The sequence below is a fragment of the Acanthaster planci genome, linkage group LG11, assembly GCF_054643075.1.
Source record: "Acanthaster planci isolate LZ-2023a linkage group LG11, COTS_SCS, whole genome shotgun sequence".
Lineage (NCBI taxonomy): Eukaryota > Metazoa > Echinodermata > Asteroidea > Valvatida > Acanthasteridae > Acanthaster > Acanthaster planci.
In genome coordinates this window covers 7,095,294-7,123,271 of record NC_141787.1, presented here as the reverse complement: position 1 = coordinate 7,123,271, position 27,978 = coordinate 7,095,294, and the positions used below count along the sequence as shown (strand labels likewise).

Sequence of the window (27,978 nt, the reverse complement as noted above, 5' to 3'; positions counted from 1 at the left end):
CGGCACCGGGCCGCGAGGCCGAGGGGTCCGGCCCCCCGACTGACTTGAAAAGCGGGGTCGGCGGCGTGTCCCGCAGGAGGGCCCGCCGGTAGCGACGGGATCAGCTGCTGGGCGGCGAGTCTCGGGAGCCGCCCCCAACTGACTCGAAATCCCGGGTTGGCAGCATACCCCACAGGAGGGCTGTGGGGGAGTAGCGCCGGGGTGGCGAGTTGCCAGGTCGGTCCAAATGCCGTCGTGCGATGGGCTGTCGGGCGGGGAGGGACCCGGGCCTCCGGCCCGGGGACAGAGTCTTGCAGCGGGCGACACCCGTCCCGCCGTGGGTGCCGGACGGGCGGCGTTGCGTGGGCGCCCGCTGAAGATTTCTTCCTCGGACTTCGTGGTCCGCGAAAGGTCGGATCTCCGGCTCTAGAGAGCGTCTCTCGTCAGGGTCTGTTGGGCCCAAAACGTGCCTATTTCAATGAGAGCATTTTGGACCTTAACCCCAACTCCCTGGTTTGAGTATTTATAGGGGGGAAGGTGGTCTCAAGCTCAGCTCCTGCTGCCAGAAATCATTACAGCCATATATTGTCAATACGATACGGCCATTTCCACACGGTGGAGCCCAAGGCTCTGGACAAGCCCGGCTCCGAAACAGCGGGGACTGGTGGTGTGGCGCGGCGAATGGCAGTCTTGGGGGAAAAAAAACCGCCGCAGCCGCACGCCACCCCCCTTAAGCTGTGCATTTCCGACACGTGTCCCCGGGCGAAAACAGCTCCAGGCCGGCGGGGCGGTTGGTGCAGCGCGGCGAATCGCCTTCCTCGGAAAACCTGGTCCGAGAGGTTCGGATGTCCGGGGTTGCCCTCGGAAAGCGGGCCGGGCGTCTCCGGCCTGCCGTCCATCGGCTCGCTGGCCCACCCAAGGCCTCTGAGAGGGCTTTGCACCGGGACAGGTTGGGCCCGAAACGTGTGTATTTCAATGAGAGCATTTTGGACCTTAACCCCCACTCCCTGGTTTGCCTATTTATAGGGGGAGGGTTGTCTCGAGCTCAGCTCCAGCTGCCAGAAATCAGTACAGCAATATATCGTCCATACGATACGGCTATTCCTACACGGTGAAGCCCAAGCCTCCGGAGCGATTCCCCCTGGGGTCTGGACAAGCCCCGCTCCGGAGCGGCTGGACAAATGTGGCGGCTCGCCGCCCCGCCGGGAGGCCCTCCGGGCGCTCCGTCAATGGCGTTTTTGGAGCGGCCGGCCGACGCCTTCAGCCCAGGAGAGCGTCGGCCGGCCCGCCAGGCCTTACCAAGAGGTGTCGGATAGGTCGTTCCCGGGCCGCGGCAGGCCCTACCGGAGAGCCCCGGGACGGTAGGTTCAGAAAAAAGTGGCGGCCCGCCGCCCAACCGGGAGGCCCTCCGGGCGCTCCGTCAGCGGCGTTTTTCGGCGCGGCCGGCCGACCCTTCATGCCCAGAGGTGTCGGAAAGGCCGTTCCCGGGGGCGCAGTTCGGCCGGACCCCGGGACGGGAGGTGCGGTGGTGCGTGGCCGCAAGCCTTCTGGAGGGGCTGGAGCGGCAGCACGGCCCGCTGCAGAAGAGCAAGCGGGAGAGAGTGAGGGAGAGGGGAGCCAGGGCCCCTCGGAGAGCGGTGGGTTCTCCGCTGCCCCTGATCAGCAATATATGCAAAGTCCGGATCGGCCCGGCAACTTCCGCGGAGCAGTGGGACCGGTCCGCCCTGGGGCGGGCCGCACCCGACCTCCGCCGGGTCCCGGCAGCCCAAGGCGCACTGACGTCGCGGTGGCGTCCCAGGCCCGGAGAGCCGGCAGCGCCCCCCCCCCAGGCCGGGGCCTCGCGCAACCCCGCGGCACGCCCGCCGAGCAGGCGGCGGGCGGCGCCCCGCGGTAGCGCCAAGCCGTAGCCCTTGCGGCGGCAGACAGGATCCCCGACCGGGGATCTCCAAGACGGAGGGAGCTCAGCTCGGCCAGCCTCCCGGCTGGTCTGGCCGCCCCCTCCGGGATCGAGGCGAGAGGAGGCCGGCGCAATGGGGCCAAAGGGCGGCATTCCAGCGGTTACCCGCGCGCTCGGGGAAGGAGAGGAAGTGCCGCCCCGGCCGGGCTGGAGAGGGCGAAGGACCGGCGGCGGGCGGCATTCCAGCGGTGGCCGGGCGGCGAGCGAGAGCAGAGAGGCGCAGGACTCCGGTGCCGTGGCCCAGCAGCCACGGCGCGGCCGAACAGTCCGGAGGGCCCGAGTTGGCGGGCCCCGGCCCCGAGGGGCTACCTGGTTGATCCTGCCTAAAAGATTGCCGAGGCGGGGAGGGCCGGCCACCGTACTGTCTCCCAGGTGTAGGCGGGAGTGGCCCAAGCCGGGGTGCTCCAGAGCCCGAGGAACCGCGAAGACACTGGCTGCAGGCGGCAACAAGGGGTGTGCCAAGAGACTGGGAAGTTGCGTCGCGGGTGCCCCGCTCTCCGGGGAGGATGATATGGGAAATATGCGCGCAGGTGAAAGGGAACCGGCCGGGCGCAGTCTCCCCGCGGAGGGCCGAGTTGCCCCCGGGGGAGTCCCCCATGTTGTGGTAGGTCGGGACTGAGTATCTGCCCCACCCACGGGCACCGGTCGTTCCCCGAGCCGAACAAAAAAGACACGGGAGGCCTCGAGGGAGCGCGCCCGAAGGAGGCCAGGCAGGCAGGGCAGGCCTAGAGAGAAAAAGGGAAGGCCAGGCCCAGCCAGCGGGGACCGAGTGCCACCGGCCCCATGGCAGATCTCCGAGTTGACCGCCGGAGAGGGAGCGGGCGCCCAGCGCCGAGAGAGAGAGAGAAGAGAGCCCGCACGGACGGGCCGTGGAGGGGTGCCCCCTTCCTGGCAGCCTCCGAGGCGCCGGGTGGGCCCCGAGAGGCCAGAGAGATAGAGACGAGGCCTATTGCCAACCCATCGACCTCAGGTCGGGCAAGAGGACCCGCTCGATTTAAGCATATCACTAAGCGAAGGAAAAGAAACTAACCAGGATTCCCCCGGTAGCGGCTAGCGAAGCGGGAAGAGCCCAGCGCCGAATCCCTGGGCCCCCAGCGGGCCCAAGGGAACTGTGGCGTGAGGAAGTCCGGTATGGCGGTCAAGGCGGTGCCGAGGTCCCTCTCATCGAGGCCCCCTCCGTCCCGTGGCGGGTGTCAGGCCCCTGCGGGCGCCGTCCGGCCGGCCGGCGGCCAGGGCTTCCGGGAGTTGGGTTGTTTTGTAGCGCAACCCAAACTCCATCCCAGGTTAAATACCGGCAGGAGACCGATAGAGCACAAGTACCGTGAGGGAAAGTTGAAAAGCACTCTGAAGAGAGAGTTCAAGAGTACGTGAAGCCGTCGGGCCCAGGAGATTCAGCGCGGCAGGTGCTGTGCTCGCTGCGGCCCCGCACCCCCTAGCCGCCAGCCCCCCTTGGCTGCGGCGGAGGAAGAGCGGCCACGCTAGGACCCGAAAGATGGTGAACTATGCCCGAGCAGGACCAAGCCAGAGGGCGAATGTCGCAAGCCCTGCCGACCCGTCTTGAAACACAGATCAAGGAGTCTATCGGGCTCGCGAGTCGGGGGGCCGCCAGGTGAAGCCCCGAGGTGCAACGAGAGTGCAGGCCGGCCAGGGACTGGCCGAGGCGGGATCCGGCCGGCCCTTGAAAATGCGGGGTCGTACCCATAACCGCAGCCGGTCTCCAAGGTGAACAGCCTCTGGTCGATAGAACAATGTAGGTAAGGGAAGTCGGCAAGCCTAGGTCCTTCTTCCGAGGGATTTGCCCGCGCCGCAGACGGAAAGATCCTGGCGGGCTGGGTTGGAGGATGGGCGGTGGCGGCGGCGGCGAGAGGCGGCTGCCGGGAGAGTGGCGGTGCCACTTGCGTGGCAGCAGATAGGCGGGGCGGCAGGTTGGGGTGGCGGGCGGGTTGTGGAGGGCCGGCCGGCTGGAGGCCTTCGGGCGGGCCGGACAAAGAGGAGGAGGAGGACCCGGGACTGACGGCAGAGTGAACCGGCGCTTGCCCGGCGGCCCTCAGGCGGAGCGGACCCGGTGGACCGGCGGCGGAGGAGGAGCGGCGCAGCCGGAGGAGGGCCAGCTGGGACTGACGGCGGATCGAACCGGTGCTCGTGCAGCGGCCCGGTATGAGCTACTGGGCCGCGAGTCTGAGGGGGGCCACCCCGAACTGATTTGAAATCCAGGGTTGGCAGTATACCCCGTAGGAGGGCTCTGGGGGAGTAGCGCCGGGGTGGCGAGTTGCCAAGTCGGTCCCAATGCCGTCTTGCGACGGGCCGTTGGGCGGGGAGGGACCGGGGCCTCCAGCCCGGGGACAGAGTCTCTCAGCGGGCGGCGCCGGTCCCGCCGTGGGTGCCGGACGGGCAGCGTTGCCTGGGCTCCCGCTGAAGATTTCTTCCTTGGTCCGCGAAAGGTCGGATCTCCGGTTTCGAACCGACTCGGGCGCAAAAACTGACTCGTCCCCACCTGCGAACGCGTCGGCGAGGCACCCCGGCTCTCGAGAGCGTCTCTCGTATTTCATTGAGAGCATTTTTGGACCTTAACCCCCACTCCCTGGTTTGCCTATTTATAGGAGGGTGGTCTTGAGGGTGGTCTTGAGCTCAGCTCCAGCTGCCAGAAATCAGTACAGCCATATATTGTCCATACGATACGGCTATTACTGCACTGTGGAGCCCAAGGCTCCAGAGCGATTCCCCCTCAGGTCTGGACAAGCCCAGCTCCGGAGCAGCGGGGACTGGTGGTGCGGCGCGGCCAATTGCCGTCCTGGCGAAAAAAAACCGCCGCAGCCGCACGCGGCCCCCCTAAAGCCGTGCATTTCCGACACGCTTCCTCGGGCGAAAACGGCTCCAGGCCGGCGGGGCGGGTGGTGCGGTGCGGTGAATCGCCTTCTTCGGAAAACCTGGTCCGAAAGGTTCGGATGTCCGGGGTTGCTAGCGGAAAGCGGGCCGGGTGCCTCCAGGCCTGCCGTCCATCGGCTCGCCGGCCCACCCAAGGCCTCTGAGAGGGCTTTGCGCCGGGACACGTTGGGCCCAAAACGTGCGTATTTCAATGAAAGCATTTTGGACCTTAACCCCCACTCCCTGGTTTGCCTATTTATAGGGGGGAGGGTGGTTTCGAGCTCAGCTCCAGCTGCCAGAAATCAGATCAAATCATATATTGTCCATACAATACGGCAATTCCTACACAGTCGAGCCCAAGCCTCCGAAGCGATTCCCCCTGGGGTCTGGACAAGCCCCGCACTGGAGCGGCTCGTCAAAAGTGGCGGCTCACCGCCCCGCCGGGAGGCCCTTCCGAGCGCTCCGTTAACGGCGTTTTCGGCGCGGCCGGCCGACCCCTCCAGCGCAGGAGAGCGTCGGCCGGCCCGCCCGGCTTGCCCAGAGGTGTCAGAAAGGCCGCTCCCGGGGTTGCAGTTTGGCCGGACCCCGGGACGGGAGGTGCGCTGGTGCGTGCCCGCAAGCCTCGAGGAGGGGCTGCAGCGGCAGCCCGGCCCGCTGGGGACGAGCGAGCAGGATAGAGCGAGGGAGAGAGAGGGGAGCAAGGGCCCCTCGGAGAGCGGCGGGCTCTCCGCTGCCCCCGAGCAGCAATATCTGCGACGTCCAGATCGGCCCGGCAGCTTCAGCGGAGCGGAGGGACCGGCCCGCCCTTGGGCAGCCCGACGCGCACTGACGTCGCGCGGCGGCGTCCCAGGCCCGGAGAGCCGGCAGGGGCCCCCCGCGGCACGCTCGCCGAGCAGGCGGCGGGCGGAGCCCCGCGGCGGCAGGCAGGATCCCCGACCGGGGACCTCCCGCTGCAGGTAAAAAGCTCGTAGTTGGATCTCGGGCGCAGGCTGGCGGTCCGCCGCAAGGCGCGCCACTGCCCGCCTGGCCTTCCTCTGGGTCTCCGCCTGGTTCTCGTGACTGAGTGACGAGCGCGGCCGAAACGTTTACTTTGAAAAAATTGGAGTGTTCACAGCAGGCCGACCGCCTGGACAGCAGAGCATAGAATAATGGAATAGGACCTCGGTTCTATTGCGTTGGTATTCGGAACTCGGGGTAATGGTTAAGAGGGACTGACTGGGGCATTCGTAGAGGGACAAGTGGCGTTCAGCCACGCGAGATTGAGCATTAACAGGTCTGTGATGCCCTTAGATGTTCGGGGCCGTATGCGCGCTACACTGAAGGGATCAGCGGGTAGCCGCCCTTGGCTGGAAGGTCTGGGCAATCCGTTGAACCTCATTCGTGCTTGGGATAGGGAGTTGCAATTGTCTCCCTTGAACGAGGAATTCCCAGTAAGCGCAAGTCTTCAGCTCGCGTTGATTACGTCCCTGCCCTTTGTACACAACGCCCGTCACTACTACCGATTGAATGGTTTAGTGAGATCCTCGGACGGGCCGCAGCGGGGCGCCCCCCGGCGCCTCGCTCCTGCGTCCAGAAGAGGATCGAACTTGATCATTTAGAGGAAGTAAAAGTCGTAACAAGGTTTCCGTAGGTGAACATGCGGAAGGATCATTACCAAGCAGAGAGAGCGTGCCCGGCCGGCCCCCTTCCGTCCGACGAGGCGGGGAGGGCCGGCCACCGTGCTGTCTTCCGGGTGTAGGCGGGAGTGGCCCACGCCGGGGTGCGCCGGAGCCCGCGCCGCGTGGGCGCGGGACTCCCAGCGCTCGCTGGAGCCCCGGGACGCCGGGGCTTAGCCTCAAATGGACCGGGGGGATCGGTGGGACGCTGTCGGAGCGGCCGACCACCGGCGCAATTATCAAAAGTGATCGACAGAGCCAACCACCCCCCCCAAGAAAAACGAGATACAAATCTTGGCGGTGGATCACTCAGCTCTTGCGCCGATGAAGAACGCAGCCAGCTGCGAGAATCAGTGTGAATTGCAGAACGCAGTGATCATCGGCATTTCGAACGCACATGGCGGCCCGGGCGCCCCGCGGCCCGGGCCTCGGCTGCCTGAGGGTTATATTGAGCTGGGCAATCGCCGCGGCCGGGAGGGACCGCGGCGCGAGAGCGCCGGCCGGCAGCCGCGGGGCTCGAGGCCCCCGAGAGGACACTGGCTGCAGGCGGCAACAAGGGGAGTGGCAAGATACCGGGAGGATGCGGCGCGGGTCCCCCGCTCTCCGGCGAGGATGATATGGGAAATCTGCGGGCAGGCGAAGGGGCACCGGCCAGGCACAGTCTCCGCGTGGAGGGCCGGGTCGCTCCCCGGGGGAGTCCGCCGTGGCGTGTCAGGTCGGCACTGAGTATCTGGCCCAACCACGAGCGTCGGTTGTCCCACCGAGACGAACAAGAAAGACACGGGCGGCCTCGAGGGAGCCCGCCGGAAGGAGGCCAGGCAGGCAGGGCAGGCCAAGAGAGAAAAGGGGAGGCCCGGCCCCGCCAGCGGGGACCGACTACCGCCGGCCCCGTGGCAGATCTCTGAGTGGACCGAACGAGAGGGAGCGGGCGCCCAGCGCCGAGAGAGAGAGAGAGAGAAGAGAGCCCGCGCGGACGGGCCGCGGAGGGGGGCCCCCTTCCTGGCAGCCGCCGACGCGCCGGGTGGGCCCCCGAGAGGCGAGAGAGGCCGAGGCCTATTGCGAACCCATCAACCTCAGTTCGGTCGAGAGGACCCGCTAGATTTAAGCATATTACTTAGCGGAGGAAAAGAAACTAACCAGTATTTCCCCAGTAGCGGCGAGCAAAGCGGGAAGAGCCCAGCGCCCGGCCTCCGGACCCCAGCAGGCCCGCAGAAATTGTGGCGTAGGGAAGGCCGGTCCGGCGGTCGCAGAGGCGCCGAGGTCCTTCTGATTGAGGCCCCAACGTCACGTGGCGGGTGTCAGGCCCCTGCAGGCGTCGTCCGGCCTGCGACCAGGGCTTCTGGGAGTCGGGTTGTTTTGTAGTGCAGCCCAAAGGCGGGCGGTAAAATCCATCCAAGGCTAAATACCGGCACAAGACCAATATAGCACAAGTACCGTAAGGGAAAGTTGAAAAGCACTCTGAAGAGAGAGTTCAAGACCAAGTGAAGCCGTCGAGAAGCAAACGGGAGGGCCGCGCAGATCGGGCCCGGGAGATTCAGCGCGGCCGGCGTGGTGCCCGCTGCGGCCACGCACCCCATAGCCGCCAGCCGCCAGCCGCCAGCCCCCTGCGGCTGCGGCGGAGGAAGAGCGGGCACGCTAAGACCCGAAGATGGTGAACTATGCCCGAACAGGACCAAGCCAGAACTCTGTGGTGGAGGTCCGTAGCGATTCTGACGAGCAAATCGATCTTCCGACTTGGGTATAGGGGCGAAAGACTAAAAACTTTAAATGGTGCAGGGCCCGACCCACCGGCTCGGGGCCGGGCCCTCAATGCACTGGAGCCCAGTGGTGTACCAGCTGTCCGCGTGCTGGCCCCCCTCCGTCCCCTTTGCCACCCGCTCCGTCAAAGGGGCGCGGCCGGCGGTCGGGCGCGGCGGGCGGGGCGGGGCGCTGACGCGATGTGATTTCTGCCCAGTGCTCTGAATGTCAAAGTGAAGAAATTCAGCGAAGTGCGGGTAAACGGCAGGAGTAACTATGACTCTCTTAAGGTAGCCAAATGCCTCGTCATCTAATTAGTGACGCGCATGAATGGATTAACGAGATTCCCACTGTCCCTATCTACAATCTAGCAAAACCACAGCCAAGGGAACGGGCTTGGCAGAATCAGCGGGGAAAGAAGACCCTGTTGAGTTTGACTCTAGTCTGACCTTGTGAAGAGACACGGGGGTGTAAGATAGGTGGGAGGGCCCCGGCCCGACGGTGAAATACCACTACTCTGGTCGTTTCTTTACTTAGCCAGCGAGGCGGGGCGCCACCCGCTCCGATGACAGCTTCAGGCGGGGAGTTTGACTGTGGCGGTACATCTATCAAAGGGTAACGCTGGTGTCCTAAAAGCTCGTTTGATTTTGATTTTCAGTATGAATACGGGCCATCAAAGCGTGGCCTATCGATCCTATTGGACCGTCGTGAGACAGGTAAGTTTTACCCTACTGATGAGAGGTTGCCGCCACGGCAATACTGCTCAGTACGAGAGGAACTGCAGATTCGGACCCTGGTTCAGGCGCTCTGTCGAGAGGCCAGTGGTGCGAGGCTACCACCCGAGAGATTACAGCTGAACGCCTCTAAGTCAAAATCTCTGTCGTGCGCGGCAACGCCGCCGGCGTCCCGCCCTAGGGCAGCCAGCGTCAACGCCCTCCCGCTCTTGACTTGGGAGGCCAAAAGCTCCGGCTGAAGCCGAACCGTCGTCTCAAGAGGGACGCCATATCACTTGCAGATGACTTGGGTATGGATCAGGGTGTCGTGCCAGTAGAGCAGCCGCTTTGCTTCGATCTGCTGAAACTAAACCTTTCGATCCGAGGGATTTGCCCGCGCCGCAGACGGGCCGATCCTGGCGGGCTGGGTCGGACGACTTGCCGCGGAGGAGGCAGCGTTGTCACCGCGAGAGCGGCTTCTGGGAGAGGGGCGCTTCCCCGGTGGCCGGGGAGGCGGGGACGATGGGGTCCAGCAGCGGGGGGAGGAGGTTGAGCGCGGAGGGCCGGCCGGTGCCGCCCCGTGGCCCTCGGGCGGACCGGACTTGGAGGAGGAGACCGGGGAGGACCAGAGGCGGGCCCGGCGGGACTCCGACTCGGCGGAGGAGCGGGCGCAACCGGAGGAGGGCATGTCGGAACTGACGGCGCAGTGAACGAGCGCTTCCCCGGTGGCCGAGGATTGGCTGCTGGGCTGCATGTCTGACGCGGCCGCCCCAAACTGACTTGAAATCCACGGTTAGTAGTGCACCCCGCAGGAGGGCTCTCTGGGAGTTGCCAAGTCGGTCCCAATGCCATCGTGCAATCAGCTGTTCGGCACGGATGAACCATGGCTTCCGGCCCGTGGGCGGCATGTTGCAGTGGGCAGCGTCGGTCCACCATGGGTGCCGGACGGGGAGCGTTACGTGGGCGCCCGCTGAAGATTTCTTCCTCAGACTTCGTTGACCGCGAAAGGGTGCATCTCCAATACGCTTCGACTCGGGCGCAAAAACTGACTCGGCCCCACCGGAGAACGCGTCGGTGAGGCACCCTAGCTCGCAAGAGCGTCTCTTGTCGGTGTCTGTTGGGCTCGAAACATTACGATTTTCTCCCATTTAAACGAATTTGAGTTAGACCTCTCTGACTCGGAAAGAAAACATCCATTCGGAAATGAAAGCTTTCCCCAGTGGACAATTTTTATTGCCCCCTTGTGGTGATAAACCAGTAGTCCTATGCTTTTGACCTCTGCTAAAGGTACCAGTCCTTGGTACAAAGGGAATGACGGATATGTGTCATCCTTCGCTGGTTGTGGTCATTCATTGCTGGATTGATCACTGGCTTGATGCTGCGTAGTGATATGAAAATTAAAAAAATAAGAATTTAGAGTTGATTGTCACGTACATTTATAATCTATATGAAATGTTTGGTGCACGTATAAAAAAAGCAATTTGTAACAAAGTAATAATCATTTGCAAACAGAATATCAATGAGATATTTGTGTCACCAATTAAAATGAAATATTCTGGGGCCTTTTTTTCCTTTCATGATGGAGTCTCCAAAGTAAATTGGCTGCCATATAAGGGCAAGGTTAAGGTGATTTCCTAATCTTCATCATCCATCAATTTACAGTCTTGGTGCAGTTCTCAAAATGTTCAGTTTCTAAAGAAGTCAAAATGACAGGAAAATTCTCAGTTGGAAGTTGCGTCCAGGCATTCGATGAGTTGGGAAGATTGTGTGCAGCTAAAGTAGTCAAAGATGAAGAATGGTCATATCTAGTGAGTTTTATTGGATATACTGCGCCCGATATCTTGGTGGATGAACGTTTCGTAAGACATCCAGTACCTCCCTATGAAGAGTATCATCAGAGACGTAAGTAACATGCTCATGTTCCATTTTAACATTCAATTGTTGGTCTACCGGTATATCCGAAAGAAATATGATTTAAAAATTAATATGTATTTCCAAAAGATACCGGTACTTGTACAAAGAATTAATAAATAAATAACAAATTAGTTATTTTCTTTTAAATGCACTATACATGTTTCTGAAAGAAAAACCCAATTAGGAAGGATTAGTAAATCGGAATATTTGCGGCAGGCAAGTTGTCTCTGGTACATGTAAAAAATGTTACCTGTTGATGTAATGAAATGCCATGAAACCTTAGAAAGATATTTGTTTTCATAAATCACAGATTTCTACCTTTGAATATTGTACAGTTTAACACGGGTGAGCATTACAGCCAACAAATATCATATATCTTTGCTACAGAAAACCCCAGGCAAGCCACATAAAAATCACTGTCAAAAAGTGTTAAAGGAAGCAGTACAGTTTTTGAGAGAGTGTCAGCAAGGCAATCAGGTTGAAACAAGTGATGGACACAAAGGCACTATTCTAATAGTGGATCCCTTCAAAGGATCTTTGTCCTGCAAGATGGAACTGCAGTAAACCTTGAAAACATTTCATTTCCAGGTACAGATTACTCAGATAAATGTTTTAGGGTTTCTACATACGTCTTGGTCATGCATTTTTAAACTTCTTATTCCTAAAAAATCCTGGAAAAGTCATGAAAGTTTTCCAGGAAATAAAGTTTTCTGTGGAAACCCAGTTTTCACAACCAGGAGAGCAATTTAATTACAAGTTGACTCTAGTGTTAGATTTAATTTAATTAATTTGATATGTTTTCTGCTAACTTTATACTAGTTAATGAAATCTGTTTGGACTGTATACAATAAAACATGCCATAATCAGGAGGGATCACAGAAACTTTTTATAGATCCCGAATTTTGTACTGGTAGTTTCCAGTTCGGGTTATTTCTTTCACAAAAAGCCCAAAATTGCGGGCCTATTTGGAAAGACAATGAGAGCTGGGCGAACAGTTTTACTATTTTCGATATATCTTTGGGAAAAGGCAAATAAAACAAATCGTGACTAAAACCCATAAATTGAAACAAAAAGTGATCTACTGGCCAAAATCTTGAATTTCTGGCAAAAAAAACGGAGACAAACCTCCTCCGGGATTCAACAGGCGGCGCTATTTCGCTCTGATCTTTCACGGCTTTCTATGCGTGCACTGAACTAAAGAAAGCCCATTTGAAGACAAGGTAAAATCGACCACGTTTGCAGCCCCGGTGCAGGCAACCAAAGTCCTTCGGGCCTCTTACCCCCCCCCCAGCGGCAACTTAAAAAGAACAAAACAAAACAAAAAAGCAGAGTGTTCTTGGGTCATTCAGCTTTCTATTGATTTTCAATTTTAAGTAGGTTACTTAACCAATGAAATTTCTAATTATTCACCAAAAACAAACGCCACCAAGTCTGTCATCCGAAGCCATTTTTCAAATGACATCCCTCCCCCTTTTCAGTCTCTTGGAACAATTTGTCAGTAACATTTTGCTGTGCTTGGCCCTGGGATGGGAGAGCTTGAATGTGGAGAATTCATTCTGGGCCATTCTTCCACAATCCCACAATTTCTTGGGCCACTCAATTTCCTCTTTTTCAAATAAACTCTAGGGGTACTTTTTCAGCGCCTCAGTTTGGCGAAGAATTCTCCCTGAATTGGGCAGAGCACCCCTATGGGCGTGTGTTTTGGTGTAGTGCAACCTTTAAGAGTTGAGAAGTGTCCGGACGGACGTGCAGTCCGGGGAATTTACCATATTGATGCGCGCGCTTTAATTCAAATTTGTCAAGGAAGAGCTGCCAGTGAGATTTGTGTGCAGGCCAATTGTGCATTTTTGCTACATGATGCACTATTGTGGCGTTTTGATCGCTCATTCTTTGCAGAGTAAAATTCTGTACGGTATAAGTTGGTTAATAATGGTTTTGTTATCTACGAAGCAATTCTCTGAAATAGCCAAATGATTAAGCTCGTGGTTATCAGATCGTCAGATCGTGGGTTCGAATCCCACCGGTGACTTTTATTTTCCCAAAGCTTGCTGTCAGTCAGTAGCTATAAGATACTCTATTTCACCCCGCCAAATACCAACAGTACCTTAGCCCACGGGATAAGCTCTTCTGCTGGGACTGTCCGCGAAGTCCAGGTGAGCACCTTAGTACAGGTTCGAGACGTATGGCCGACTCGGCGGCCAGGGCTTAGGGGCTTGTCTCGTTTCCTCCCTTGCATGGTCGCTCAAACTCTTTTTAGAGTTAAATGGATGGGCAGGGAGGAAGTGTGTTGGGCCGGGAACCCCGAGATCCCAGAAGAGTCCTATATGGAAGCCGGTAACTGCGATTCCTTGCGAATTTCAGGAGTCCGTGCACCTGAATGCTTGGTCAACACCACATAACTTTTATATTTTTCCCTCACTTTTTTTTTTATTTCGTGAGCGAAAAACTCTCAAGGCAATTTTCTGGGTTAAATACACGGATCACTTTTTTATTCATAATCTACATTTCTTAAATGTTCGACAATAAAACCGATTTCAACTGTGTTGGGGTCCATTTCTGCCTAGTGATCTCAATCGAAAAAACAGGGACGTATCTCTGTGAATTTTTATTATTGACGGTGCAAGAGAAACAGATCAAGAGGCCGCACAGTGTGGCACCTTATTTCATTGACGGAAAAACATTTAGTACAATTTTGCTTGCTTTCAACTGCAGAATCACTTGATATTTTCAAACAGAAATCCTCACAAAAGACATGCGTGTCCCACTTGTATTGGACTAACCTTCTTGCGTCACGCCAACAGATCTGCTCCCCCAAATACAAGCACAAAACTGATTAAACAAAAGCAAAGCAAAACAAACAAACAAACAAACAAACAAACAAACAAACAAACAAACAAACAAACAAACAAACAAACAAACACCCCAACAAACAAACAAACCAACCAACCTACCAACAAACAAACAAACAAACAAACAATCCTTATAGTTCTTTGAATTTCAAGAACAGAAAATGACAGAGAATCCACTGGATGTCGAATCAGTAAAGATTTGGGTTTTACCCTAATCACGTCCTAAAAACTGTATACAGCCTCTGTATCACGGCACACTCCATTCAGTTTTGTTTTTATCTCCACGTAACCCACGTTACATTTAATTTTGGCAAGACCGAAACTTCATGTTGTGATTTATATCTAGAGCCTCACTGGCCCTTAATTTTTACATCCGTATTCGAGTTACAAAAAGGGACAAGGGAAAAAAAGTCACCCATGTTACTTGGTCAAGAGTATGTCCCTTTTCGAACTCAAATAGCACACTACCAAAATTTACCTGCCATTTCTCAAAACCTAAAAAAATATTAAATACAAGTATTGACCATTCCGTATTTCCCTAGGTGCTGTGCATGAAGACGACATGATAAAACACCGTCTTTGGAGTTACTATGAAATCCTGCAAAAGAGTTGTGATTGTAAACACACAACACAAAGTTGGCGCATATTCTTCCTATTTCTTTAACTCGTATACAATTTGTCTAAAATGTACCTTTTTATTCAACTGCAGGCCTTGAGAATCAAAACTTTGACTTAACACTGGCTTGTACACAGACTGACGTATGTGAAATGGCATAAATGATGACGTGATCTTGTGATTTATAAATAAAATGTAACTTGGACAAAGATGCAAGATAATTTGTCAAAGAAGTATTAGATTTGGACCATCTGAATTTCAAACTTCTCATTAAAATGACAGCTACAATTAAATTATTTTCATGTAAAACCTCAAAATGCACATTTTTGTCTCAAGTAACCTTACTTTCAACTTTTGTTTCACTATTTTCAAAGGGTGCTCTAATTGATGATTGATGTTTTGTTTTCACGGTAACGACCATTCCCATATTCAAGCGCAACACACATGCTTTCCCAGTTAGGGTTGGGGCTAGGGCTAGGATAAAAGGGTTGGGGTTAGAGATAGGGTTAAGGTACAGATAGGGGTATGGTAAGGGTTAGGGTTGGGATTGTGGTTAGGGTAAGGTTTAGGGATATATAGGTTTGTGGTTAGGGTTAGGGGTAGTATAATAGGGTTGGGGGTAGGGATAGGGTAACAGATAGGGTTAGGGTTGGGGTAAGGGATAGGGTAGGGGTTATGATTGGGGTTGTGGCTAGGGTTAGATTTAGTGATATATAGGTTTGTGGTTAGGGTTAGGGTTAGGATTAGAGTAAGGGTTAGGGTTTGGGTAGGGTAAGGGTTAGGATTGGGGTTGTGGTTAAGGTTAGATTTAGTGATATATAGGTTTGTGGTTAGGGTTAGGGGTAGGGGTAGGGTAAGTCTGAGGATTGGGGTTGTGGTTAGGATTAGTGATATAAAGGTTTGTGGTTAGGGCTAGGGTTAGGCTTAGAGTAAGGGTTAGGTTAGGGGTAGGGTAACGGTTGAGTTTGGGGTTGTGGTTAGGGTTAGTGATATATAGGTTTGTGGTTAGGGCTAGGGTAGGGTTAGAGTAAAGGTTAGGGTTAGGGTTAGGATAATAAGGTTGGAGTTAGGGATAGGGTTAGGGTTACAGATAGGGTTAGGGGTAGGGTGAGGGTGAGGATTGGGGTTTTGGTTGGGGTTAGATTTACTGTTATTTTATGTTTGTGGTTAGGGTTAGGGGTAGTATAATAGGGTTGGGGTTAGGGATAGGGTAACAGATAGGGTTAGGGTTGGGGTTAGGGATAGGGTAAGGGTTAGGATTGGGGTTGTGGCTAGGGTAGTGATATATAGGTTTGTGGTTAGGGCTAGGGTTAGGGTTAGAGTAAGGGTTAGGGGTAGGGTAAGGGTTAGGCTTTGGGTTGTGGTTAGGGTTAGATTTAGTGATATATAGGTTTGTGGTTAGGGCTAGGGTTAGGGTTAGGGGTAGGGTAAGGGTTGAGTTTGGGGTTGTGGTTAGGGTTAGTGATATAAAGGTTTGTGGTTAGGGCTAGGGTTAGGGTTAGGGGTAGGGTGAGGGTTAGGATTGGGGTTTTGGTTGGGGTTAGATTTACTGATATATATGTTTGTGGTTAGGGTTGGGGGTACGGTTAGGAAAATAAGGTTGGGGTTAGGGTTACAGATAGGGTTAGGGTGAGGGTTACGATTGGGGTTTTTGGTTTGGGTCAGATTTACTGATATATATGTTTGTGGTTAGGGTTAGGGTTAGGGGTAGTATAATAGGGTTGGGGTTAGGGGTAGGGTAAGGGTTAGGATTGGGGTTGTGGCTAGGGTTTGTGATATATAGGTTTGTGGTTAGGGCTAGGGTTAGGGTTAGAGTAAGAGTTAAGGTTAGGGGTAGGATAAGGGTTAGGATTGGGGTTGTGGTTAGGGTTAGATTTAGTGATATATAGGTTTGTGGTTAGGGTTAAGGGTAGGGTAGGGTTGTGTTTGGGGTTGTGGTTAGGGTTAGTGATATATAGGTTCGTTGTTAAGGCTAGGGTAGGGTTAGAGTAAGGGTTAGGGGTTAGGGTTAGAGTAAGGGTTAGGGGTAGGGTAAGGGGTTGTGTTTGGGGTTGTGGTTAGGGTTAGTGATATATAGGTTCGTTGTTAGGGCTAGGGTAGGGTTAGAGTAAGGGTTAGGGTTAGGGTTAGGATAGTGGTTTTGGTTAGGGCTAGATTTAGTGATATATAGGTTTGTGGTTAGGATTAGGGGAAGGGTATGTGTTAAGATATAGGCTGTGGTTAGGGTTAGTGATATAAAGGTTTGTGGTTAGGGCTAGGGTTAGAATACGGGTTAGGGTTAGGGGTAGGGTAAGGGTTGGGATTGGGGTTGTGGTTAGGGTTAGATTTAGTGATATATAGGTTTGTGGTTAGGGTTGGGGCTAGAATAAGGGTTAGGGTAAGCGTTAGGCTTGGGGTTGTGGTTAGGGTTAGGGTTGTGGGTTAGGGTAGGGTAGGGGTAGGGTAATGGTTAGTATAGGGGATATGGTTAGGGTTAGATATATAGTTTTGTAGGGTTAGGGTTACGGGTTAGGGTACAGTAAGAGTTAAGGTTAGGGGTAGGATAAGGGTTAGGATTGGGGTTATTTAGTTAGATGTAGTGATATATAGGTTTGTGGTTTGGGTAAGGGTAAGGGTAGTTGAGGATCGGGGTTAGTGATAAAGGTTTGTGGTTAGGGCTAGGGTTAGGGTTAGGTAAGGGTAAGGGTTAGGGTTAGGTAGTAGGAAGGATTGTGGATTGTGGTTAGGGTTAGTGATATATAGGTTTGTGGTTAGGGCTAGGGTTGTGGTTAGGGTTAGAGTAAGAGTTAGGGTTAGGGTAGCTGTAGGGTAAGGGTTAGGGTTGGGGTTGTGGTCGGATTTTGTGATGTATACGTTTGTGGTTTGGATAGGGATATATAGCTTTGTGGTTATGGTTAGGGACAGTAGGGTGAGGAATATTCTTGGTGTTAAAGTTAAGATATCGTGAGTGTTGGTGATTGGGTTAGAGAATGGGACAGTCAGGATCAACATTTGACACAACTGAAAATACGACAACTCGAGTCAACATATTAAAACCATATAAAAATGACAGGAACAGTGCTCACTTTTCAAGTAAAGAGGCTTGCATCACACGGCAAAGTATCTAAATAACTAAACCATGTATCAAATCCACCACACAAGCGAACAGTCTATTTTCCTTTTTATCAGAACTGTTAGTGTTCCTGATTCACTCCAACCCCTGGAAAAAGGGCCTGCGTGATACCATCAAGGTTGCATCCCGCGAAATGATTGTATTTCTGCGTGCGAACTCATTGATGTTCTGTAATCCCAGGGATTTTTACAATAAAACATGCCATAATCAGGAGGGATCAAAGAAACATTTTTATAAATCCCGAATTTTGGACTGGTAGTTTCTTTCACAAAAAGCCCGAAATTGCGGGCCTGTTTGGAAAGACAGTTTTGGATATATCTTTGGAAAAAAGGCAAATAAAAACAAATCGTGGGTGAAACCCATAAAATTGAAACGAAAAGTGATCTACTGGCCATAATCTTGAATTTCCGGTGCAAAAGCCGAAGACAAACCTCCACCCAGAGTCAACAGACGGCACTATATCGCTAAACCGTGTTTGGGTCCATTCCTGCCTAGTGATCTCAATCAAAAAAAGCGACGTATCTGTATAGTGAATTGTTATTATTGACGGTGCAAGGGAAACATATCAAGGGGCCGCACAGTCTGGCAACACTCGCCTCCTTATTTCATTGAAGAAAAAACATATAGTACAATTTCGCTTGCTTTCAACTGCAGAATCACTTGATATTTTCAAACAGAAATCCTCACAAAAGACATGCATGTCCAACTTGTATTGGATTAATCTTCTTGCGTCACGCCAACAGATCTGCTCCCCCAAATACAAGCACAAAACTGATTAAACAAAAGCAAAACAAACAAACAGACAATCCCTATAGTTATTTGAATTTCAAGAACAGAAAATGACAGAGAATCCACTGGATGTCGAATAAGTATAGATTTGGGTTTTACCCTAATCACGTCCTAAAAGCGGTATACAGCCTCTGTATCACGGGGCACTCCATTCAGTTTGGTTTTTATCTCCATGTAACCCACGTTACATTTAATTTTGGCGAGACTGAAACTTTAAGTTGTCATTTATATCTAGAGCCTCACTGGCCTTCAAATTTATATCAGTATTCGAGTTACAAAAAGGGACAAAGGAAAAAAGTCACCCAAGTTACTTGGTCAAGAATATGTCTCTTTTCAAACTCAAATGGAACACCACCCAAATTTACATGCCATTTTTCAAACCACCCAAATTTACATGCCATTTTTCAAAACTTAAAGGAATCTACGTTTAAGATCCATCTCTGATCACTCCTTTTAGTTCTACACCAGGCAGGGTTTTAATCTCAAAATTTATTGTATCTGCTCCTGTACCTTGCAATCAGAACATCTTTCTCTGGAAACCTGTATTTCTCTGCCATAGTGGGGGGTTTAGACTGAGCAGCAGTGTTGGGTACAACAAACAGCATCGTCGGATAGCCTCTTTAAACAGAGTCCTGACATACCCTGAGGAGAACAAACAATACAGTGATTTTGAATATGGAAATTCTTAATTACAACAGCTCTTCTTTGGAATTTTCAAAAAGTGTCCTTTGTTTGCCTACACGTATATGTATTAACATGGGCTTTTTAAGCCTTTACTTAGTCACACTTTACGGGGGAAAAATAAAAAAGTTGTATTTCCTGAAATCTGTTGAAAGATACAATTTCAAATCTCCAGTCTTACTTATCTAAATTCTTTTTCAAATGCAAGGAATATGTCATGTTGAGAGCATAAATGTACTTCCGGAAAAAAAGGAGATTTGAGGGGAAATTTTACAATCTACAAACCATGGGTTTTGTGGAATAAACTTGACAAATTAAAAAAGCAAGACCCCTACCAAAGGAAGCTGCTTCTTGGATTTATTTCACCATAGCTTCCCCCGGCTTAAACTTTGGCTTGCTGAGGTGAAACATGTGAGTGCCCTTGGATGTGGTAGCATGGCTTCTGTCACTATTCTCGTTTTAGTGATGGCCAGCAATGTGAAGCCTAACAAATACAACAAGTGTATGATTTTCAACAAAAGGAAAAATTTATAGAAGTAAATCTGGAATGGCCATATTGAAAGTAAATAAAGGGATGGCAAAAGATTGGTCCAGTTGGATAAATTTCCAGGAGAAGCAAAATGCTCAAAAACATTTAGACTAAGTAAATAACATAAGAGTCAATTTCAAAACTGAAGTAACACCTTAATTCTACTCACCTGCAAGTTGTACCATCATATGAGTAGGCCTTCATCTCGGGAGCAAATTGGTTTATGAGGCTGTGGAAGCTCTCCAGGGAGGACGTCTGCGCTGTGGAAGACATTTTCCGAATATCTTTCAGCAGTGAAGTACTCTCCAGGAATTGGTACAGCTGGGTAGTTTCCTCTGTCCCTATAAAGCCACGAACCTGATTTGTTAATATCATTTTGTTTCAATTAATCTTCATGACTCCTGTATTAAAGAACCATAAGGGAAAGCCTGAAAGTAAATTCTTTTTTTAATACCTGGCTTCAACCATTTCTTCTTTTGCCTCCCAAGTCGGCCTTGGTCACACTTAGTATATAGAGCACAGTGCCCTTGGTGTACTCCAACGATATGGTTACATAAAGAGGCCCACTTGGCCTCCCGGAGATCGTCCTCTGCATCAGTGGTGGAAGAGGCACACCAATAGACATGATTGTTTATGGACCTCTTCCATTCGGCCACACCTTCAAACCCTTTCCTCTTTGATAACTTATCGACCTTCTTCTTGATCCCTTAATGGAAAATAAAAAAAATAAATGATACAAAATAAACTTCAGCGTGTTAAGGCTTACTTTTTTGGCAAAGTGAAATCACTTTTTTGCAAAAAGGAAAGTAACTGTTCCATTAGAAAATTATATCCAAGATAATGCAAAGATACTTTGGGCCTTTCAAATAATTTCTTGCCATAAATATTTTCCTATGTGTTTCTCAAGAAATCAGTTGAAATTCTGTAGTCTCGGCAAATGGATTTGAGGGTCATAAAAACAAATATTGATTTTTGGATATAACTTTAAATCTTTATCCTCAACTACTGGTACCTTTTGCTACATGCCAGACGTCATACATGTGCAGAATTGTTGGCTCATGTTCCCGCACATATTTGGCCAAAGACCGAAGACGGTCAGTGACGAGCTTGCAGACAGTGAGGTCAGCTTCACGTAGGGTTGCCATTGTCCTTTTGAAGCCCTCCAGCTCCATGTGGTAGCTACTCTTGACTTCTTTGCACTAACAAATGAATACACAACAAATACATGTACTAAATTTTAGTAACAGTCAATCTGAGGCTATCAATCAAGGCGCAGCGGCAGCAGCAAATTGAAATAAGCAGCAAATTGAAACTTTCAAATTGACTTTATATACAGAATAAAGTTAATGAAATGAATGCATCCTTTTGCTTGTACAAATTGTCGAGAACCATTTATCGAAAACCATCGCATGTACATCAACTCTACCTTTCTTTAGAAACAAAGACTCACCTGTACAGGCTGAATATCAACAATCTTGTAGGCGTTGAGTTCTATTGCAGAGTAGCTCCCATATTTAGCGGAGTGGCCTGGACTATCTTCCCGTCCATCCCCGCCGATGACTAGCGCTTGACTATCAGCTTTCAGACGAAGCTTTAATTCGGTGATGTGTTGTGTCCACACGGCTTCAACTGATGGCAAGAGGTGTCTCTTCTGGTGGGAGAAAAAAGTGCGCAGCGAAATACAAGTTGCCCCCGTACAGGTCAACATGCGGAGAACCTTTGATGGGCTGGCACCAGCAAACAGGAAAGCTGCAGATAGTAGCAGATTTCCTGCAGGTGTTGCACCCAGCCATGGCTGGGAACTCCAGGTCGTCCCCTTGGACTTGCAGGCCCCTCATCGCTGAAAAACAGAAACGAAAGTCCCCACAGTTCGTTTCATCAGACTGATCTTCCGTGAACCGCACTTGAAACACTTCCTGAAAGGTTGGAAGAGCTGCCCCTCGAACAGTGTACTTTGGATGATCTTGAGGAAAAACATCCGGTGATATTGGAACGGTCTGTGGACTTCTTTCCCTTCTGTTTACAAAAGATCAATGGCATTTGGATAAACCAAGGTGATACCACGGTGAGTGTAGGAATGAAAAGTAGTTTCTACTCTGCGATGAGAGAAGGTTAATTTTAAATTTAAAAAAAAACATGTGGCTTTGTTTCTGTTGTAACCTTATAAAATAAATTTTAGTTTCATATACTGCATCTATCGTACTTACTTTTTGAATGACCGGGTGCGACAAGGTTCTGAAGATGATGACGAAGATGATGAGGAGGATGGTTCATAGTCGGAGGAATCATCACGCTCTTGTTCCTCTTCTAACTCTGCCTCTTCTAATTCTTCAACTTCTGCATCATCAAGCAGCTTGCATTGTATTCCAGTTTCGCTGACTTCGGGAACAGCTTATATTCCGGCATCGGTATCTATCAGAAAAAAAAAATGTATAAATTTGCTGTTTATCATGAACTGTGACGAGAACAATAAAACCGAATAAGAAGAAAAAATGTCATTTATAAATTAATATGATAACAAAAATAGACATTTCAAATACATTTTGATACTTACGTATATCGCAACAAAGAATTTTCACTGGATCAGTCTGACAAGCAGCATCCACATTCTGTACATGTAAAAGAACAAAATGAAAGTTATTTAAAAAAAATTTCTAGAGAGAACAATTGAAAGAACAATACCCATTTTGTTCCTCTTGAATGTTCAACAATAGTTGAAGGGAGCAAGTGATTGTGATGGACTTACCGACACAACTGGAATCATGCTACGAGCACTTACAGTACACTCTGGGTCTGGCACACTTTCTATGCACAAGGTTCTATCTCCAACCTTTCCGACCTGGTTGCTCTCTCTTCTGGCTTGTTTCCGTGGAAGCACATCCTCCAAAACCTGATAGCAGTTTCCAAAGAAAGAAAACAAATTAAATGAAATTAATCCTTGTTAAAATGAATAGGAGAAATAGTTCAGTAAAACAACAGCGTCATTTATAAACTACCACAGTTGTGCTTATATAGTGAAAAATATATTGAAAGGCAGAAGAAACAAAATCAGGTGCGGAAACCTTACGGCTAATGATATTGTTGCTTCTCATCTTCATGGCACACACATGAATGTCACGATCAGTAAGGCTCATGCTGATTGAAAAAGAACTGCACCTTGCATATTAGTGAGTGTTAACCGATTTTAACCCTGCCCCGTCATTAGCCTATCAAAATGTACAAATATCAAAGTAGGCTACTATTTCTGTACAGTGTTTCTAGCTTTAAGATCAACAGAATAAACAACCAAAATTAACAAAACGTGTACAAAACGATTACATGCACCATGCGATTATGAAACTAACGTGAATGCATGGCGAGTGAGTGAGTAAGTTTGCCTATTTATAGGGAGGAGGGTGTTCTCGAGCTCATAGGAATAGGGTGGCATGGAGGCAGGGGTAGTGGGGTCCAGCAGCAGGGGGAGGAGGTCGAGCGCAGGAGGCCAGCCGGCGCCCAGTGGCCCTAGGGCGGACCGGACTTGGAGGAGGAGACCGGGGAGGACCAGCGGCGGGAGGGCCCCCGGGCCGGGACGGGCGCCGGGGCCCCGTCGCTGATGGGCCGGAGGTGTCCGGGACTCGGCAGTGCAGCGGGCGTAGCTGGAGGAAGGCCTGCCGGAACTGACGGTAGAGTGAACGAGCGCTTCCCGGTGGCCGAGGATTGGGTGCTGGGCTGCATGTCTGACGCAGCAGCACCAAACTGACTTGAAATCCACGGTTAATAGTGTACCCCGCAGGAGGGCTCTCGAGGAGTACCACCAGGGTGCCGAGTCGCCACATCGGTCCCAATGCCATCACGCGATCAGCTGTTTGGCAGGGATGAACTAGGGCCTCCAGCCCGAGGGCGGCATCTCGCAGCGGGCGGCGTCGGTCCCGCCGCGGGTGCCGGACGGGGAGCGTTACGGGGGAGCGGCGCGCGCTGAAGATTTCTTCCTGGGACTGCGTTGTCCGCGAAAGGGCGCATCTACGGTCTCGCTTCGACTCGGGCGCAAAACCCGACTCGGCCCTACCCGTGAACGCGTCGGCGAGGCACCCTAGCTCGCAAGAACGTCTCTCGTCGGGGTCTGTTGGGGCCAAAACGTGTGCCGAGTGGGCGCGGGACTCCCTGCTGGCCCGTCTTGAAACACGGATCAAGGAGTCTATCGGGCTCGCAAGTCTGGGGGCAGCCAGGTGAAGCGTGGATAAACGGCAGGATTAACTATGACTCTCTTAATGTAGCCAAATGCCTCGTCATCCAATTAGTGACGCGCATGAATGGATTAACGAGATTCCCACTGTCCCTATCTACTCTCTAGCGAAACTACAGCCAAGGGAACAGGCTTGGCAGAATCAGCGGAGAAGGAAGACCCTGTTAAATCTGACTCTAGTCTGACCTTGTGAAGAGACACGGGGGTGTAGGATAGGTGGGAGGGCCCCGGCCCGACGGTGAAATACCACTACTCTCGTCGTTTCTTTACTTAGCCGGTGGGGCGGGGAGCGGGCCCCGCGCGGGCCCAGTCTATTGGCGCTACGAGGCCGGCCGCCTCAGGGCTCCGCCGGCCGCCACCCGCTCTGGCGACAGCGTCAGGCGGGGAGTTTGACTGGGGAGGTACATCTGTCAAAGGGTAACGCAAGTGTCCTAAGGCGAGCTCAGCGAGAACAGAAAACCCCTCGCGGAGCAAAAGGGCAAAAGCTCGTTTGATTTTGATTTTCAGTATGAATACGGACCGTCAAAGCGTGGCCTATTGATCCTTTTGAGCTTCGGAGTTTGATGCAAGAGGTGTCAGAAAAGTTACCACAGGGATAACTGGCTTGTGGCAGCCAAGTGTTCATAGCGAGGAGGGCCGGCCGGCCGGCGGCCTTCGGGCGGGCCGGACCCTGAGGAGGAGGAAACCGGGGAGGACTGGCGGCGGAGGAGGAGCGGGCGCAGTCGGAGTAGGGCCCGCCAGGACTGACGGCGGAGTGAACCGGCGCTCGCCCGGCGGCCTGGGATGAGCTGCTGGGCCGCGAGTCTGAGGGGGCCGCCCCAAACTGACTTGAATTCCAGGGTTGGCAGTATACCCCGCAGAAGGGCTCTGGGGGAGTAGCGCCGGGGTGGCGAGTTGCCAGGTCGGTCCAAATGCCGTCGTGCGACGGGCCGTCGGGCGGGGAGGGACCCAGGCCGCCGGCGTCCCGCCCGAGGGCGGCCCGCGTCAGCGCCCACCCGCTCCGTGCCTTGGGGGGCCGGGCCGACCCCGCCGACTCCGCCCGCGGCCCCTGCCCGGGGGCCGGGAGCTCCGGCGGAAGCCGAACCGCCGTCTCGAGAGGGACGCCAGATCACTTGCAGACGACTTGGGTATGGATCGGGGTGTCGTGCCCAGTAGAGCAGCCGCTTCGCTGCGATCTGCTGAAACTAAACCTTTCGATCCAAGGGATTTGCCCGCGCCGCAGACGGGCCGATCCTGGCGGGGCCGGGTCGGAGGACGGACGGACGGACGGGAGGGCCGCGGCGCCACTCGCGGGTTGGCGGTGTAGCCCGCAGCGCCGGGCTGGCGAGTTGCCGAGTCGGTCCCGGTGACGGCGGGCGCCCGCCCGCCGGAGAGATCTTCCCCGGACTCGGTGTTCCGCCAAGGGCGGTATCACCGCTTAAGGAACAGACTCGGGCGAAGAAACCCACTCGGCCCCACCGGCGAGCGAGCGCCGGGACGGGCTGCCCGGGCCGCGAGGCCCGGCCCCCCACCTGACTTGAAAAGCGGGGTCGGCGCTGTGTCCCGCAGGAGGGCCCGCCGGGAGAGACGGCGGAGCGAGCCGGCGCACGCCCGGCGGCCCGGGAGGAGCTGCTGGGCGGGGGATCTCGGGGGGCCGCCCCCAACCGACTGGAAATCCCGGGTTGGCAGCGTACCCTGCAGGAGGGCTCCGGGGGAGCGGCGGCGGGGTGGCGAGTTGCCGAGTCAGTCCCGGTGACAGAGTCTCGCAGCGGGAGCCGGACGGGCGACGTCGCGGGGGCGCCCGCTGAGGAAATCTTAAACGGACTGGGTGTTGGGGGGAAAAAAGGGATCTCCGGTGCGACCCGACTCGGGCGGAGAAACCGACTCGGCCCCACCGGCGAGCGGGCGCCGTGACGGGCGGCCTCGAGCGGGCGCCCGCTGGAGAGATCTCCCCGGGACTCGGTGTTTTGAGACATGTGGGATCTCCGGTCTCGACCCGACTCGGGCGCAGAAACCGACTCGGCCCCACCGGCGAGCGGGCGCCGTGACGGGCGGCCCGGGCCGCAAGGCCGAGGGGGCCGGCCCCCCACCTGACTTGAGATGCCGGGTCGGCGGTGTGTCCCGCAGGTGGGCAATGACGCAGCAGCGCAGGGGTGGCGAGTTGCCAGGTCGGTCCCAGTGCCCCGCCGCGAGGGGCCGCGGGGCGGGCGGGGACCGGTCCCGCCGCGGGCGCCGGACGGGCGGCCTCGCGCGGGCACCCGCTGGAGAGATCTTCCCGGGAATCGGTGTTCCGGCAAATGTGGGATCTCCGGGTTCGAGCCGACTCGGGCGGAGAAACCGACTCGGCCCAACCAGCGAGCGGGCGCCGTGACGGGCGGCCTCGCGCGGGCGCCCGCTGGAGAGATCTCCCCGGGACTCGGTGTTTTGAGACATGTGGGATCTCCGGTCTCGACCCGACTCGGGCGCAGAAACCGACTCGGCCCCACCGGCGAGCGGGCGCCGTGACGGGCGGCCCGGGCCGCGAGGCCAAGGGGGCCGGCCCCCCACCTGACTTGAGATGCTGGGTCGGCGGTGTGTCCCGCAGGTGGGCAATGACGCAGCGGCGCAGGGGTGGCGAGTTGCCAGGTCAGTCCCAGTGCCCCGCCGCGAGGGGCCGCGGGGCGGGCGGGGACCGGTCCCGCCGCGGGCGGCCTTGCGCGGGCGCCCGCTGGAGAGATCTCCCCGGGACTCAGTGTTTTGAGAAATGTGGGATCTCCGGTCTCGACCCGACTCGGGCGCAGAAACCGACTCGGCCCCACCGGCGAGCGGGCGCCGGGACGGGCTGCCGGGCGCGAGGCCGGAGGGGGCCGGCCCCCCCGACCCGACTTGAAATCCTGGGCCGGCGGTGTGTCCCGCAGGAGGGCCCGCCGGTAGCAACGGGATGAGCTGCTGGGCGGCGGGTCTCGGGGAGCCGCCCCCAACCGACTCGAAATCCCGGGTTGGCAGCATACCCCGCAGGAGGGCTCCGGGGGAGCGGAGGCGGGGTGGCGAGTTGCCAAGTCGGTCCCGGTGACAGAGTCTCGCAGCGGGAGCCGGACGGGCGACGTCGCGGGGGCGCCCGCTGAGGAGATCTTAAACGGACTGGATGTTGGGGGGAAAAAAGGGATCTCCAGTGCGACCCGACTCGGGCGCAGAAACCGACTCGGCCCCACCGGCGAGCGAGCGCCGGGACGGGCTGCCGGGCCGCGAGGCCGAGGGGGCCGGCCCCCCGACCTGACTTGAAAAGCGGGGTCGGCGGCGTGTCCCGCAGGAGGGCTACGGCGCAGCGGCGCAGGGCCGGCGAGTTGCCAGGTCGGTCCCCGTGTCCCGCCGCGAGGGGCCGCGGGGCGGGCGGGGACCGGTCGGGCCGCGGGTGCCGGTCGGGCAGCGTTGCGGGGGCGCCTGCTGGAGAGATCTTCCCGGGACTCGGTGTTCCGGCAAATGTGGGATCTCCGGGTTCAAGCCGACTCGGGCGCAAAAACCGACTCGGCCCCACCGGCGAGCGGGCGGCCGTGACGGCCTGCCGGGCCGCGAGGCCGAGGGGTCGGGGGCCCCCTACCTGACTTGAAAAGCGGGGTCGGCGGCGTGTCCCACAGGAGGGCTACGGCGCAGCGGCGCAGGGCCGGCGAGTTGCCAGGTCGGTCCCAGTGTCCCGCCGCGAGGGGCCGCGGGGCGGGCGGGGACCGGTCCCGCCGAGGGTGCCGGGCGGGCGGCGTCGCGGGGCGCCCGCTGAAGATTTCCTCTTGGGACTTGGCGTTTCGCGAAATGCGGGATCTCCGGTCTCGACCCGACTCGGGCGCAAAAACCGACTCGGCCCCACCGGCGAGCAAGCGCCGGGACGGGCGGCACCGGGCCGCGAGGCCGAGGGGTCCGGCCCCCCGACTGACTTGAAAAGCGGGGTCGGCGGCGTGTCCCGCAGGAGGGCCCGCCGGTAGCGATGGGATCAGCTGCTGGGCGGCGAGTCTCGGGGGGCCGCCCCCAACTGACTCGAAATCCCGGGTTGGCAGCATACCCCACAGGAGGGCTGTGGGGGAGTAGCGCCGGGGTGGCGAGTTGCCAGGTCGGTCCAAATGCCGTCGTGCGATGGGCCGTCGGGCGGGGACAGAGTCTTGCAGCGGGCGACACCCGTCCCGCCGTGGGTGCCGGACGGGCGGCGTTGCGTGGGCGCCCGCTGAAGATTTCTTCCTCGGACTTCGTGGTCCGCGAAAGGTCGGATCTCCGGCTCTAGAGAGCGTCTCTCGTCAGGGTCTGTTGGGCCCAAAACGTGCCTATTTCAATGAGAGCATTTTGGACCTTAACCCCCACTCCCTGGTTTGAGTATTTATAGGGGGGAAGGTGGTCTCAAGCTCAGCTCCAGCTGCCA

The 27,978-nt window shown here is 54.7% G+C and overlaps 1 non-coding gene and 1 pseudogene across 1 annotated transcript; both read left to right on the top strand.

Annotated features, from left to right (window-relative positions):
- The first annotated feature begins 6,745 nt into the window (after nucleotides 1–6,745).
- On the top strand, nucleotides 6,746–6,902 carry LOC147797319 (5.8S ribosomal RNA). Its single transcript, XR_015427276.1, has one exon. It is a non-coding gene; the product is annotated as a 5.8S ribosomal RNA (ribosomal RNA).
- A 622-nt stretch (nucleotides 6,903–7,524) lies between these two features.
- Nucleotides 7,525–9,300, top strand: LOC147797318 (large subunit ribosomal RNA; annotated as a pseudogene).
- Nucleotides 9,301–27,978: the final 18,678 nt, after the last annotated feature.